This window comes from Anser brachyrhynchus (genome assembly GCF_964034855.1).
Source record: "Anser brachyrhynchus genome assembly, chromosome: 2".
Classification (NCBI taxonomy): domain Eukaryota; kingdom Metazoa; phylum Chordata; class Aves; order Anseriformes; family Anatidae; genus Anser; species Anser brachyrhynchus.
In genome coordinates this window covers 38,488,789-38,502,692 of record NC_137695.1, presented here as the reverse complement: position 1 = coordinate 38,502,692, position 13,904 = coordinate 38,488,789, and the positions used below count along the sequence as shown (strand labels likewise).

General features: G+C 36.7%; 1 protein-coding gene and 1 long non-coding RNA gene across 7 annotated transcripts in view; both read left to right on the top strand.

Annotated features, from left to right (window-relative positions):
- The window catches only part of TBC1D5 (TBC1 domain family member 5), a 320,762-nt gene that overhangs the window by 133,676 nt on the left and 173,182 nt on the right, over window positions 1-13,904 (top strand). The window lies entirely within an intron of this gene.
- Window positions 4,178-13,084, top strand: LOC308191240. The gene is made up of 2 exons (XR_013947838.1): window positions 4,178-4,981; window positions 5,044-13,084. It is a non-coding gene; the product is annotated as an uncharacterized lncRNA (long non-coding RNA).

Sequence of the window (13,904 nt, the reverse complement as noted above, 5' to 3'; positions counted from 1 at the left end):
GCTGAAAGTATCTAGCACTTAGTATACGTTTTCCTTTAAAGATAGTAGTATTCAAGGATTTAACTATACTGTAGAGTTGTTATTAGGCAGGCGTAGACTGTATTGTGTGCCCTAAGTGATGTGAGTCAAGTAACAGCTTTAAAGTAGAAGGCCTCAAACTCAAGTTTTGTCAGGGCCTATTGATCTAGAGGTCTTATAGACGAGCCCAAGGTTGCTCTGCTGGCTGCTGGGCTGCTCAGCTGGGATAGTAACAAATGTCACCATGTCCTTGGGTAAGTAAGAGAATGTAGTGAGATGTGGGCCCTTTGGTTCAAATGCCTTGCTGTAAATTTGTATTTAGGAGCCGGGGGAGTGTTTTAAATGACATCAGCTATGTCAGTGTATGTGAGTAGCTGGCACAGTTCTGTGGCTTATGAGGATCCAGGGTCTGACTTTTCTCTCTAGAATTGGTAGCTCCATTTTTTTGGGTGGCTTTGCAGAAGTTGCACGCTACATTAGTTCCAGTTTGGAGGTTATAATGGGGCATGGGTAACTGGCACAAGCATCGCGCAGGGATCAGGGTTCAGTGGTTTATAAGGCAGATCACAGAATCGTAGAAAATCCCGAGCTGGAAGGGACCCATAAGGATCATCGAGTCCAACTCCTGGCACCACATGGGTCTACCCAGAATTTTAGACCATGTGACTAAGCGCACAGTCCAAATGTTTCTTAAACTCCAACAGGCTTAGTGCAGTGACTACTTCCCTGGGCAGCCTGTTCCAGTGCGCGACAACCCTCTCGGTGAAGAACCTCTTCCTGATGTCTAGCCTAAACCTCCCCTGCCTCAGCTTGACACCATTCCCGCGGGTCCTATCGCTGGTCACTAAAGAGAACAGATCAGCGCCTTCCCCTCCGCTCCCCCTCGTGAGGAAGCTGTAGACCACGATGAGGTCTCCCCTCAACCTCCTCTTTTCCAGGCTGAACAGGCCACTCCTCATATGTCTTCCCCTCCAGGCTCTTCACCATCTTCGTAGCCCTCGCTGTTAGGTATTAGAAAGACCTTTTCATTGATGGTGTCTGATGATCTAAGTGAAATCTGAACTGCTCTTTTTGAAAATTCTACTCAGAATTGGTACACAAAGATAAGACCTAACTCACTAATGACACTGGCACTTTACCTCTGCTCACTCACGTCAGCTGGGAGTTTCCAATTCTTTCCAAATACAATCCTGCCCAAAATACTGGCATAAATAACTTGCCAGCCTCATCATTCTGGTAATTCCTTGTGACCTTACTATGGGAAATGCTGATTTCAGTTTTTCTTTTTGTTCTTTACCTAGCTTCTCCCAAATCCAGGTTAAAGCTCAACTAGTGGGCTCTCATCTTGACTCCTAGTATACTTATAGTATAATATACTTGTGATAAAAGCAAATGATGGAAGTTGAATGAAAAAGGAAGATTTAAAAATAAATAAATAAATTTGTTATGGCTATTGGAGCTTAAAATACCAAGTGGAAATTTCCATTTTAACTATAGTAACCTCCCGAACAGCATTAAAACAGAAGAATCTTTTCATTAAGAACTCTGTAAATATAACGTGAAAACTACCTTGTTATTAGAAGTTATATAGAAGCCAGTGATGAGAATTAAATAATTCTTTGAATATTTTACTCAGACTTGGTACAAAAATATAATGAAGGTTAGTACATGTAAACACCTCACATATTAAGTGTTCTGTGCAATGATCAAATCATGTTAAATGGCTATATCTCCTACATATGGAAAAGGAAGACTCTCTTAATTTAAAAAAATTGAACTGTACAAGTTTGATTTTCCTTGTGTATTTATAATAAAAGACTAGTAAATCAGAATTCTAGCTGAGGCCAGCATGATTGGTACAGGATAATAATCAAATGTGTGTGTTCACTTCTGTCCTTATGTACAGAAGGCTGTAATTTACAAAGCAGTCTGTAAAATGTATGCAGCTAGCTGATGTTACAGACCCCTGTACCTGAGATTAAATGTACATTAAAACATTTTGAAAGATTTTAACTGCCACAGATTCGATTGTATTAGAAATTGATTACTCTATATAACAGAAAAATGTCAGCATAGATAGAATCTTTCCTGTCTATCATAGGTGTGGACACTTGTAAAGACCTGAAATTCCTTCTTTTAGAAAGTGAAGTGTTTGACCTACTTTCACTGAAGTGATACCTCCATATTATATTGCAAAGTTTCAATTTTAGGGTTCCTATTAACTAATAAGCCTTATTCTTCAACCACCTTGGATACACCTGTCATTGTCCTCTTTGTACATGCAAAGCTAAGGTGTGTGGAAGGGGAGAGGAATAAAGTACTGTCAAACTAGATAGTTTCTTGCCACTTAAAATAAGTAAGATGTGTATTATTTATTGACAGTCTGGCCTTTTAACAAAGAAAAATAGGCCTACGCTTAGGTTGCCACTGCTACAAACGAAACAGCTGATACCTTAATGAACAACATACTGAGGGCCATCCAGGACATAAGGCAAATTAAGCAGGTTACAAACTGCATATCTTCTATTTAGATATAGGAGATCTCCCCAGCTCTGACAATTAGCTCTACTGATCAGGCAAGCAGACAGACAGAAACAGAAGGAGGCCATTTGTATCAATTTGAGGAACAGAACTAGTAATGAAGTAAAATATCCGTAGCAGGTATTTTCACCTCCACGTTGGAACAGATATTTCTAACTGCTGGTTTCATCTTCACAATAACAAATACATAAATATGTGTTGTTTAACAAAAGCTTATTTTCTGTTGTTTACAAATTGAGAGCAAAGGAATAATAATACTTCTAACCCAGAGGGTTTTTAAAAAGGAGAAAACATTTTCTGGACATACAAACAAATATGAATCTTGGTAACCTGACAGCTTTGTTTAAACGTTGAATTTGAGTTTCCTTTCATGAAACTCTTTTCAAAGTACAGCAATTCAGCTGTGAAAACCTGAATACATTAATGATGACAAAGAACCTCTGGAATGAGCCAACGTTTGTTTTTGTTCTTCTACAACATTTCCTGATGAATTGCACATACAAAAAGTGTTGCAGGTTATTTTAATTTTCCTTTCTTACTTTGATAATAAATGTCTCCTCTGTTTACCTTTTCAGTTAAGGTACCTTATTATTACTAATCAGCTTTAATTATTTATAACAAAATGACTGTGAAAGATTTTTCTTTGATGTAGAAAAAGTCAGGGACCTGATCCTGATCCTATTAAAATTAATGGCAAGGTTCCAATTGACTGTAAAAGCAACAAGCCTGAGTGCCCTTATTGTTTAGGTGAAGCAATAATTTAACCCAAGATACTGAATTGGGATTAGTTACTTGGAGTTCCTTAATTTTGGGAATGTCCAGATTTCAAGCATTTGGTCTCAGGTTTTGTGTGCTCAGAGGCAGTGTGCATATGACCTTTAAAGTGTTGGCCATCATTTTACACATCAGATATGCAGTAAATGAAAAAAGGCTAAATATACATGATAATTGGAGAATGCCTTTGCCTCTAAACAAAAGTACAGGCTAAAATGGTTGCAGTGAGAGAAACGTGCATAGGATTTCTACTTTAACTGTTTTTCTTTCCAGTCAACAAAATAGCAAACCAACCCAACTCTAAATGATACTGGATAAAGACACATGATGTCTTAAATGCATTAGGTGAGCTGATGTTTAAACCTTTTTGCCTAAGTGAACTAGTGCTGGCTTTTGTTTCTAAATATTTATACACACACACTCCATGAAAAAAAGATTGAACACTTCTGTCAGAGTATGGAATATCTTTTAGTTGTCTATTCATAAATATCCCTATTTAGCTTTGTCATTATGTCAGAAGTTTAGGTCACTTCATCGGTAATCATGTGACTATAATGTTTTAACTGCAGCCCAAGTGACATAAAAGGATATAGCAAGTAAGATTTATTTTTACCATTTGTGACAATCACACACGCTTATGATGCACTTTGTGCTCAGTCATTTGATCTGTTTATAAAGGGAAGTAGGACTTCGGATGTTTCTTTTGCATCTCTGTGCTTATCTCATCCTATTCAAGGTATCATATACCAAAGACGTTAAGAAATTAATTTTCGTAGCTGCCATACGTATAGTAATAGGACTGTATGTTCTTACAGAAGCAGAAATTTGAAGCAGGTGAAATGGTATGCCTAATTCATACAAGAAGTCTGCAGCAGGGCCAAGAATTGAACCCAGATCATTCAAGATTGAGCGCCGCCTCAGTGACCTAGTGATCCTTTGTTTCTTGCTTCCTTTGAGCCATTTGTGAGGCAGGGTAAAAAAAAAAAAAAAAAAAGAGAGAGACGGTAACTTTGGTACATGTCAGAGTGTCAGAGTACGCCCACAACTTTTTCATGTTTTATATACAAACTCGTAATAAATACGAACTTGTCAGTCTTCAAGAATTGCAACCAGAAGTGGTTTTGGTAACTGTAAAATGGGAAATATTTTAGAAGATGGAGATATGAATGTCATCTTTTCATTATTATGGGTAATCAAATAAAGTTAAAGTTTTTTAATACATTAAACTATTCCCTAAACTTCTGTAAACCATAGCACAGTATATATATATAAAATTTGTATGTGTGTGTTACTATTAAAATATGATTTTTCCACAAGATGAATGAATGCTGCTCCAGCTTGATGAAGTAGTTATCAAAGTTGATTTGATTTGTTTTTGTTTGTCATTGTTGTGTATCTCAGCTTTCCCAGCTCCTGTCTTAAGAAAAGGCAAAATACTGGAACTTCTTAAGAGAATTTTTAAAGTAAGCACTGCATCCTGCTTTTACAGTTGCATTATGCCACTGTAGGTGTTATGGGCATTAACTGGCTAGACATATAGGTCAATGGAAACTGTGAATCAGGTAATGCAATGCTACGTCCCTTTTCCCCTGCAGCTCCCATAGAGAATACCTGTCTCTGTGATATTTCATGGAATGTAAGTGAGAAGGTTAAAAATCAAATTAAAAAAAAATAATAATTTTAAAATAAAAAAAAAATTAAAGTGAGAAGGTTAAAAATCAAATTTAATACATGTGAACTATAATGGCCAGTTAAAAAAAAAAAACAGCTCTAATATTCTTCTTTTAAATATCTTAAATCTGCACAATCTGCTGGCAGTTAAATGCTTCTGATTGGATACTAGAGTGGTAAGCAATAATATATAAAATATATAAATATATATATATAATATATATAATCTGAGATAGGAAGACTGCACTCAAATTTTTGAACAAATCTGTCACTTCAGTGCATATGGGACTGTGTAACCAAAATATTACCAGTAGCCCTGTATGATAAATTTATCCAGTAAAATTTTGATATCCCATTACAAATTATTATTCCCGATCTTCCTAGAAGTTAAAAGGCACAAACTTCATCCAGATAAAGCTTTTATGGTGGTGATAATTCTTTTTCTTCTGAGAAATTGGATTTGTAATGGAATCAATAATTTAACCTTAGGAAAAGTTATCTGTGTAGTGTTCCAGTGCTAAATACAATTGAAGGAATAGAGTTTTCATATAATATGCGTGAAAGTGTATTTTCGATTAGAAAATATTTGTGTTTCAGTATGGTGGGGGTATAAGTTCTGTATCTTAGTCATAATATTCAGAGATACCATTGTTGCTTTTGTTTACTTTTCATTTGAAATATTTAAAGGGTGGAGCAATGGAACATAAATCTGTCCATTAGTGGGCATTTCTACTTTGCTCTCCGATGAATTCTCATCAAATTTGATTTGATGACTGGTGGCCAGAGCAGATACTATCTTAATGGAAGAGAGAAGGATACTGAGCCACAGGGCCACCTCCAAACTTCTGTGACCCAGTGTTTGTTCACTCTTTGCTGAAGTACAAAACAAAATACTGTTTTGCAAATGTATACAAAGCCCCATTCTGAATTATCAACAGCTAGGTGGCCACAACTTTATCAGCTACATTAAGACTGAGATTTTATTGCCATAAAATTGTGTAGCATTAATTGTCGCTATTCTAAAAATAATGCACTTGCAGATTAGTTTGTCTTTTGCTTATTTGAATTTGAAAGAAACAAGGGATGTAAATTGGAGCTTACACTGTGGAAGAGTCTAGCTCTGTTTGGGATTCTGTGACTGTAACCAGCCAAAACTTTTGTTTTAAGTGTTCTGGAATTAAAATTGAAGATTTTCTGCATGATTAAATATAATGTATTTTATCAATTCATATTTATGATATTTATTTGTCATGAAGACATGATAGTTTTTCGCTTTGACATTTGCATGAACTTAAGTTACACCCTTGTAACTGTGCTATTAGAATAACTGCTTGTTGAAGAGAGTAAATTTTTTTAAAGAAGATGCTTTGTGGCATACTTCTATCAGAAGTAAATTTCTGATTTGGAAAAATACTACATAAAGCCTGTGGCTTTTTCTCATTTATTTAATTTTTGCAGGAAAGATAATTTTGTCATAAAAGCAGCTTTAAATGAAAACCATAGATTTAATTCTGCAAATGAAAAATCTGCTGCAGATTTTTCATGTGCAGAATTAATATGATCTTTCTGATACTACAGGTCTTCTAGATACTACAAATTTAAGAAGATGCTTGCAGGTTTTCTGCCGTTTCAAAGACACTTACTCATAACTGTCAGTTTAAATTTGAGATTTCTATGGAAAAATGACCCTGCATTTCCTTTCAAGCATTTGCATTTGCATTACTTGTCTAAATACAGTTTTCTCTTTTTGCATATTACTCCATTCCTTGCCAAAGCTGTAGCTCAGAGCAGCGACTTTGAAACTGTTGAACATACCTAAGCATTTTTTTTAATTACTATATAAAGTTGAATTTGGGTTGTATTGTATTAACTGTGACAATCTGTTAATTGTAAAATACTTATAACGTTGGGGATGCTAAAGTCAATTGTCAACTGATAGTTACATTTGTTATATGTAACAAAATGACAGTAAATGCATTAAAACAGTACTGAATCTTAAGATGGGAAGTGGTGACATCTGAATATCATGTAGTAAATTATGTGTACAATGGTAATCTGTTGGCCTAGCATACGGGGCTGCTTACACTGTGGATCCTACAGCCACACAAATCGTGTCAACACTTCCTGAGACTTGATGTTTTCCAATTTGGGCACTTATTATAATGACAACAAGTCTTCGCTGCAAGAGAAAAAAAAATAGCCAATTACTTTATTGATTTGATTCCTCCGTGCTATAATTGCATTAGAAAAATAGGCATGATTACTGAGAAATATTATTAATCTGATTTTTTAAAGGTAATTTAATCCTTTAAAGATTACTTGAGGCGTTGGAGGACTGGCATGAGTCTTTGCAAAGGGAGCAGAATTGTACCACGGCCGTGTTCAGACACCTGCCAGTGTCCCGTCTGCCTTGTCACCTGGTTTGCCCTTGGTGGGCAAGCAACCCAAGAAAGTTTGTCCACCTTATTAATTATTCCACTGATCAGGTCTTTGGCCCTCAAGTGATTTTCTGTTTATGAATTGACACCATTTTGCATCAAAGGTGGTGAGTCAGTTTTGGGACATGTTGAGTTATTTCAGTAGTTCTCATTTACCACTTGCTCCTAAGTCCATATCTCATTATTATCTTAATGAAGTTAAGGCAAAGAACAATTTGAGGCCTTCAGGTTGGGTCTATTTTTTTCCTCTTTCAAACCATATGCTAGTGCTCCAAAGGCCTGTCTTTTGGCTGGTTCAGACAAAATAAAAACACCTCTAAAAGATCCCATTCAGAGAAATATCTACTAATTTCAGGCAAAAATTCTTTTCATTTGGTGTTTACAAATTGCACTTCTTAAACTTTGCCTAGAGGTAGGGAGGAGTGTTTCAGAAATGAGATGTTTAGTTAAAGTGACTACAAAAGCACGTTATCTTCCATTTTAGTGTATTTCTTCTTCTGAATAAGTTATGCTCTAATAAAAATTAAAGAGCAAGTTGCATTTCGAAGATCAGGTCATCGTAATTCATTGACATTAGGCCACATAACTGAATAATGTCTTACTTCAGTGAAATACATCAAATGAGATCAACAATTATGACTCATAAACATGCCTCGCAGGCATAAAACAGCAGGGAATTAGCATGTGAGGCTGATAAATATGCATGTAAATAAGCTCCCAAAGGAATAACATGGGTTTGATTGATAGGTTTAGAATTGGAACATATGTAAACCCCTTTATTCCTCATTCTGGTGTAGCTAAGTAAAGATGCGTTTTACTTGTTAAAAGTTTCAATAACTTTGTAAATCTTAATGCCACATCTGCTTTTGTGTGTGCAGGCACGTGTGGGTGTCACTTGAGAGATTGATTGAATTGTCTGCAGGATAGATGCCCTCACGCTAAGACTGTAGTGTTTGTGTATGTATATTGCAGTGGCTGCGTATATGCATGCACATATATGCATATGTGCACACTACATATTAGGTGGAGTGAAGCAAAAGATTACTGAGGGCTGGTTTTACTCAGAACTTACGGATTTTGAAGTTTGTTTTGTAAGCAGAAAAATGAGTTGTGAGTTTTGGTATATGCACCAGTATATTTATTTTTGCAAATACATTCTGCATTGAAGGTAATTACTATTTATATTACAGAAAGTCCCACAAGTGCTACTACATTTAAGAGTCTGGCAGTGATTCTTTATAAACTTCCATTTTTGTTGGCATCTTGCAGCTTGAGCTCTTATCTACAACTTCAAAGTACCTATCACAGCAGTATCTTTATGTTGATCAGCACAAGTGTTTATGCTGTGCAGAGATTTACATCTGTATTCTTAGAAAAGTATGTAACATACTTGGTGTTTATAAAACATTAATACTTTGGTTTGCCAAATACAGGCCAATTGGTTGCCATTGTCATGTGACCTAGTGTACATCTGCTTTATTGCCATTCCCTGCTATTAGGCAATAAAAACTTTTCCAACTGATGCACGCTTACTGATGTTGCATCATGATATAATTATGCTAGAGTAATCTTAGACCAGTGGCATGCAAGATGCAAAAACATTTCCAATAGCATGAAGTATGTATTGACTGTAGATTTTTGTTGTGTATGTTTTATAGCTAAAATGGTCATTCTGAGAAATTTGAGATAGGGCTGGTACCAGAGATTACAATTGTTCGTGTGTCAAAACCTCAGTTCTGTAATACCTGCCTTTTGCTTAGGGATACCTTTCTGCAGAAATAAAGCTTGAGCAAAATGACTTCCATCTGTTTAGATTTATAGAGTAGCGGGGAATATATTTTCCAGTTCCAATAAGTAAATTCAGGAGCTACTGCTTAGTTCTGAAAACCAGCTCTTTTTGCTGCTTAAAAATAAATAAATAAAATTGTAGCACTTAGAGACATCAGCATCAAATCTCACGTGGGTTCTCATGAAGCAATTTATTGCCACCTTGTATAATTTGTATAGAAATGCTCCAACAGCATAAACTGCTTAACCCAGACGGTAACAGACTGTGACATGAAGAAAAAATGAGTCCTACATACAACCATGGGAAGGGGGGCAGCAGGGAGGGGATTTTCTGTAACAGAGATGAATAAGCAGATTGCTATCTGGAGCTCCGATGGACCATGTTTCTAGCTGTGTAGCACTGTCCTTTTTCACATAGGATGCCTAGATATCTCTTGAGCCAACAGAAATAATAAATATAGCACTTTTTTTTTTCCCCCTAACAATGTGCCCTTTTTGCACTCAGGACCTTGACAGACTGTCAGTCAGTTTCCACTCCCCACAAGGAATGTCCTTGAATGGCCCAAGAGAAGCCAGAAAATTGTTACTAAGTATTTTTCATTCACCTCTAGAATTTTCCACATTTTATCCAACATGTGTGAAGCCACTGGGAAATATGGTTAAATGAGTTAAGCAGACATCACCCATCTGTGCATCTTAGGGAAAATAAAAACAGTGCTGTCCCTTGGAAATCTTTCTTGGTACATAACCAAAATCAGAGGAACAGCCACCAATTTGAAACTAAATCTAGGCAAGGCTCTTGTAGGAAGAAAGTGAGAAGCACTTCGAAAAAACTGCTTCTTCTGTTCCACCCCAGTCTTCCTACTGTGTTGCCTTTCGCAATGTGAGGTGGTCCTGGCAGCTGGGCCCCTTTGACATTCCTGAAGGCTACTGGACACCCAAGGAAAACACGACTGCAAGTCATATCCACTTCAGATGGTGTTAAAAACCTGGCATTCAGCCTCAGCTTTGAATTTTAGTCCCCTGGCAAGCCAAAATTACCGCAAAACTACAAAATTACAAGCAAAAAATTACCGCAAAAAAATGCAAAAAACAAGCAAAATTACCGCAAAATTTTTACTTTTACTGCAAAAGTTTTATAATTGTAGATTAGAAGGCATTGTAAGAACCCTACGTTTCCTAAAGTCTTGATTCACCCTTTAATATTGTTCATTGCCATCCTTTCTACTAATAAAATGATTGGTAATTTGTATCTCTCAAACAGTTCCCCCTTGGATTTCTCATGCACTGAAAAGTCAGATGCCTGACATTACTGTGTAAAGTTAAGTGCTTAGGGTTAATGAATGGCATTAAATTTTATGAGGTCATGTCCAGTAGATGTTAAAAGAAGCTTAAGGGAACTTTATCACTGATAGAAATTAACAGTTGGCATGAAAGAATGCCCGAGGGAGTTCAGTTCTAAGCAAAAATAAAATTGGTGGTATAAAAGCTAAAATATAGAGTCATTGTGATTAATGTAAACATTTTTGTTAGGTAATTGGTTACGTGTTGCAGTAAAAGAAATGAGACCTCACAGCTTGAAAGGAAAGAATATTATTGTATTTAGAAAGCAATTAATGTTTCTAGTCAAATAAAAAAAAATCTACATCACGTACAATATTTATATTCTTTCAGTAAACATATAACCTTTGGGGCTATATTTATCAAATAGTCAAGTCTCCACTTATTTACATTAGGTTTTTCTTTGGGCAAAATGTGTTTTCCCTAGTGGAGAATGTTATTTTGTTTCATTAAACCTTTATTTCTACTCACATGCGTTGCTTGTATTACAGACCAAATGAGTACATTTTGTGTACTGAAAGTCATCTAAGGTTTGTGTTTTGGGGTGACTGACGGATGGCATGAAAATTCTGTTTAAAAAAGGAAATGGCTACATTAACTTACGGATAGATCTGTTTTGCATAATTATGTGGGGAACTATTCAGTAATTACACTAGTATTCACATGCTGTAATTTTCCTCGTCTTTATTCACTGTCATTCCAATGAGAGGAAACAGAAAACTTATTCAGACATATATGTTCTTTCTTGCTCTGTCTTAAAACCCGCAGTCACATTATATGGTACTTTTTCAGATAAAGTCTGTGCTCAAGAAAGACAACTCCTGTCTTGAATTTGATGCACACTGTGTATGTAGATCCTGCACCCAATCTTCCAAGTCTTTAATATCACATTGTAGGTACGTCTAAATGACCTGTTACTTTCCTATCATTTGGCGTCTCTGCTGTCTGTACACTGCTGGAGGTAACAGTGTCAACCTTGTTGAGAATGTAGAGCTTTATTATTGGCAAGTCAAAGTTTCTGGATCAGAGCTTTTTTCTCCTCTGGTTGGATAGAGAGGTACCATATACCCTGTTATCTGGCATCGCAGATCGTAGCCACATCCCTAATTTGGAAGGGGAAATCTGAAGAAAAAGAGAAGCTATTTTTAGAATTCCTCGTCTATCGGGACTGTTCTGTTGCTCTCCAAATGATTGGTTTTGTGATTTAGTATGAAGCACATACATGAATCACACCTTTTCTTATTTTTCTACATAAAATCCAATGTGAAAAAATTGATGCGATCTGATGCTCAGTGACATTTTCTTCTTGTACCCAGACTGTTATCTCTGGCTAGAAGATACTGTGCATTTTCTGTCTTAGGAAGCTGGTGCAACTGTCTAGAAAAATTGACTACTCCTCAGCATTTATCCTATTAGTGTGTAAGCTAAATCATCAGCCTTTTAGAAAACTTCAATATAATTGTTGTCAGCAAGAAAAATCTAGGCATACTTGTCTAATTCACATTTTTGAAGTCTCTTAATGCTTACATTTCCAAATGCTTTCTACTGGCATCCTTAGTTCCATCCTGAAGCACCACCAGGGCTTTCCACTGGTTATGGTCCTCACGGGAGGGTAAGGGTGGAGAACAGAAATCTGTCCTGTGATGCATTTTATACTTGTTCATGGAAAAGTTTTGTGGCGTTTTTTCTCAATATCTCTTAACAGAGGGACCATTGTTCCACAGACTGTGTTACACTATAATGAATAGAAACATTTTGTCATTCTGGTTGTCACTTCGATATATTTTTATATTCTGATATTGCTGTGGACTTTCATCTCTAAGACATCTAGAGCTTACTGCTAATGCATATATACCTTTGCTCTTCAGATTTTTCCAGATCTGTCATTTACAAAATGCATCTGCTTTTGCACGAGCAAAGTGCATAGTTGGTGCTCTCCAATTAACTAAGGCTTGATTTAAAAGAATTTTGATTAAAATCTAGTGGTTCTATTATGCTTCGGCGTATTTTGATTCGACAGTTTTAAAAGTTGTAACACAGTACTTCTTTTATACTTTGCAGTGGCATTTTTCCACCAGCAAAATTTATATTAAAAGAATTTATATTTTTTATAAAAGTTTTATATTAAAAGAAAAAAAAATAGGGTCTTGCTCCATTTCATGGCCATTTTGAGGTATGGGTTTGCTGGAAACATAAGGTATTCTAAGAATTAGCATCCTTAAATTAGACATCCTCAGATCAGGAGCTTCCTGGATTCATCTTAGACAAAAAAGCTAGGCAACTTTAAGCTCAGGTGTCCTTTTTTGATGCAGGTTCCTTCTGTATAGTTCGTTTGATTGGGATAAGGGCTGTCCCATTGGCAGCAGGGACATCCCTTTCCAGGTTGAATACTTGAGACTGTAACAGTGTTACTTGCCTTTAGGTTGTTGGCATTTTTTCAGCCCATCTTGCTAAAGTGTGTCAGGTACTGGTGCTATCACAGGGTGAAGGTATCCTAACGTTAAAACAAACAACTATGCACTAGAATTGTCCTACTCCTAGACTTTGTTATTGATGGAATATCTCCTTTAAATTTTTTAAAAATTTTAAATTTTACCCACAGAACTTTAAACTTTACCCAGACACTAAGTTGCTTCTTCAAAGTCATTTGCTTAATAGATTTGTTAAGGAATGAAAAAATGTGCTTTCTATTGTGTTACAAATGATAGATAGAGGAAGTAAAAGTCATACACATTTCTGAGGTGTTATGTTCATACTTTCATAAACCATTGGCTATCTCCTTACTTTTATGCGCGTTTAGTGCTGCTAAAATGTGTTAAGTAGTTACATTATTAAAAACTTGCCTTTTTAGTACGTAAGAGCAGGATCCTATTTCTAACTAGTTTAACAGATTATCCTGTGGTTTGTGTTGATATAAATCCGAAGTAGCCTGTTGGACCTACAGATGTGACGGAAGCAGTTGTCTGAGAGGCTCAAGGAGGGTACAGCAACTGGTATAAATATCCTGGTGCCCTCCTGCTGCTTCCAGCAGCGCAGAGAGGAGCTGCGGTAGCAGGGGGAGCAGGCTGCAGCCGGGAGGCACCGCAGCAGAGCTTCTAGGGGTGGCGGGGAAGGCTGCAGGTGCCCAGGTGCATCCACACAGCTCGGGGTGGTTCAGGAACTGGCCGCTTCCCATCGTGGGGCTTTCTTCACCTCATATCGTGTACTTTTATAGATGTCTGGGCGTTGCCCACAAGTTTCTGATTTCAGATTTCGGATCTGTTTTCTCTTCCTCAGAGCTGAAGCCAACAGCTGAGTTGCCGGCTCCTGGGGGGCAGTGCCAGCCCCACCACG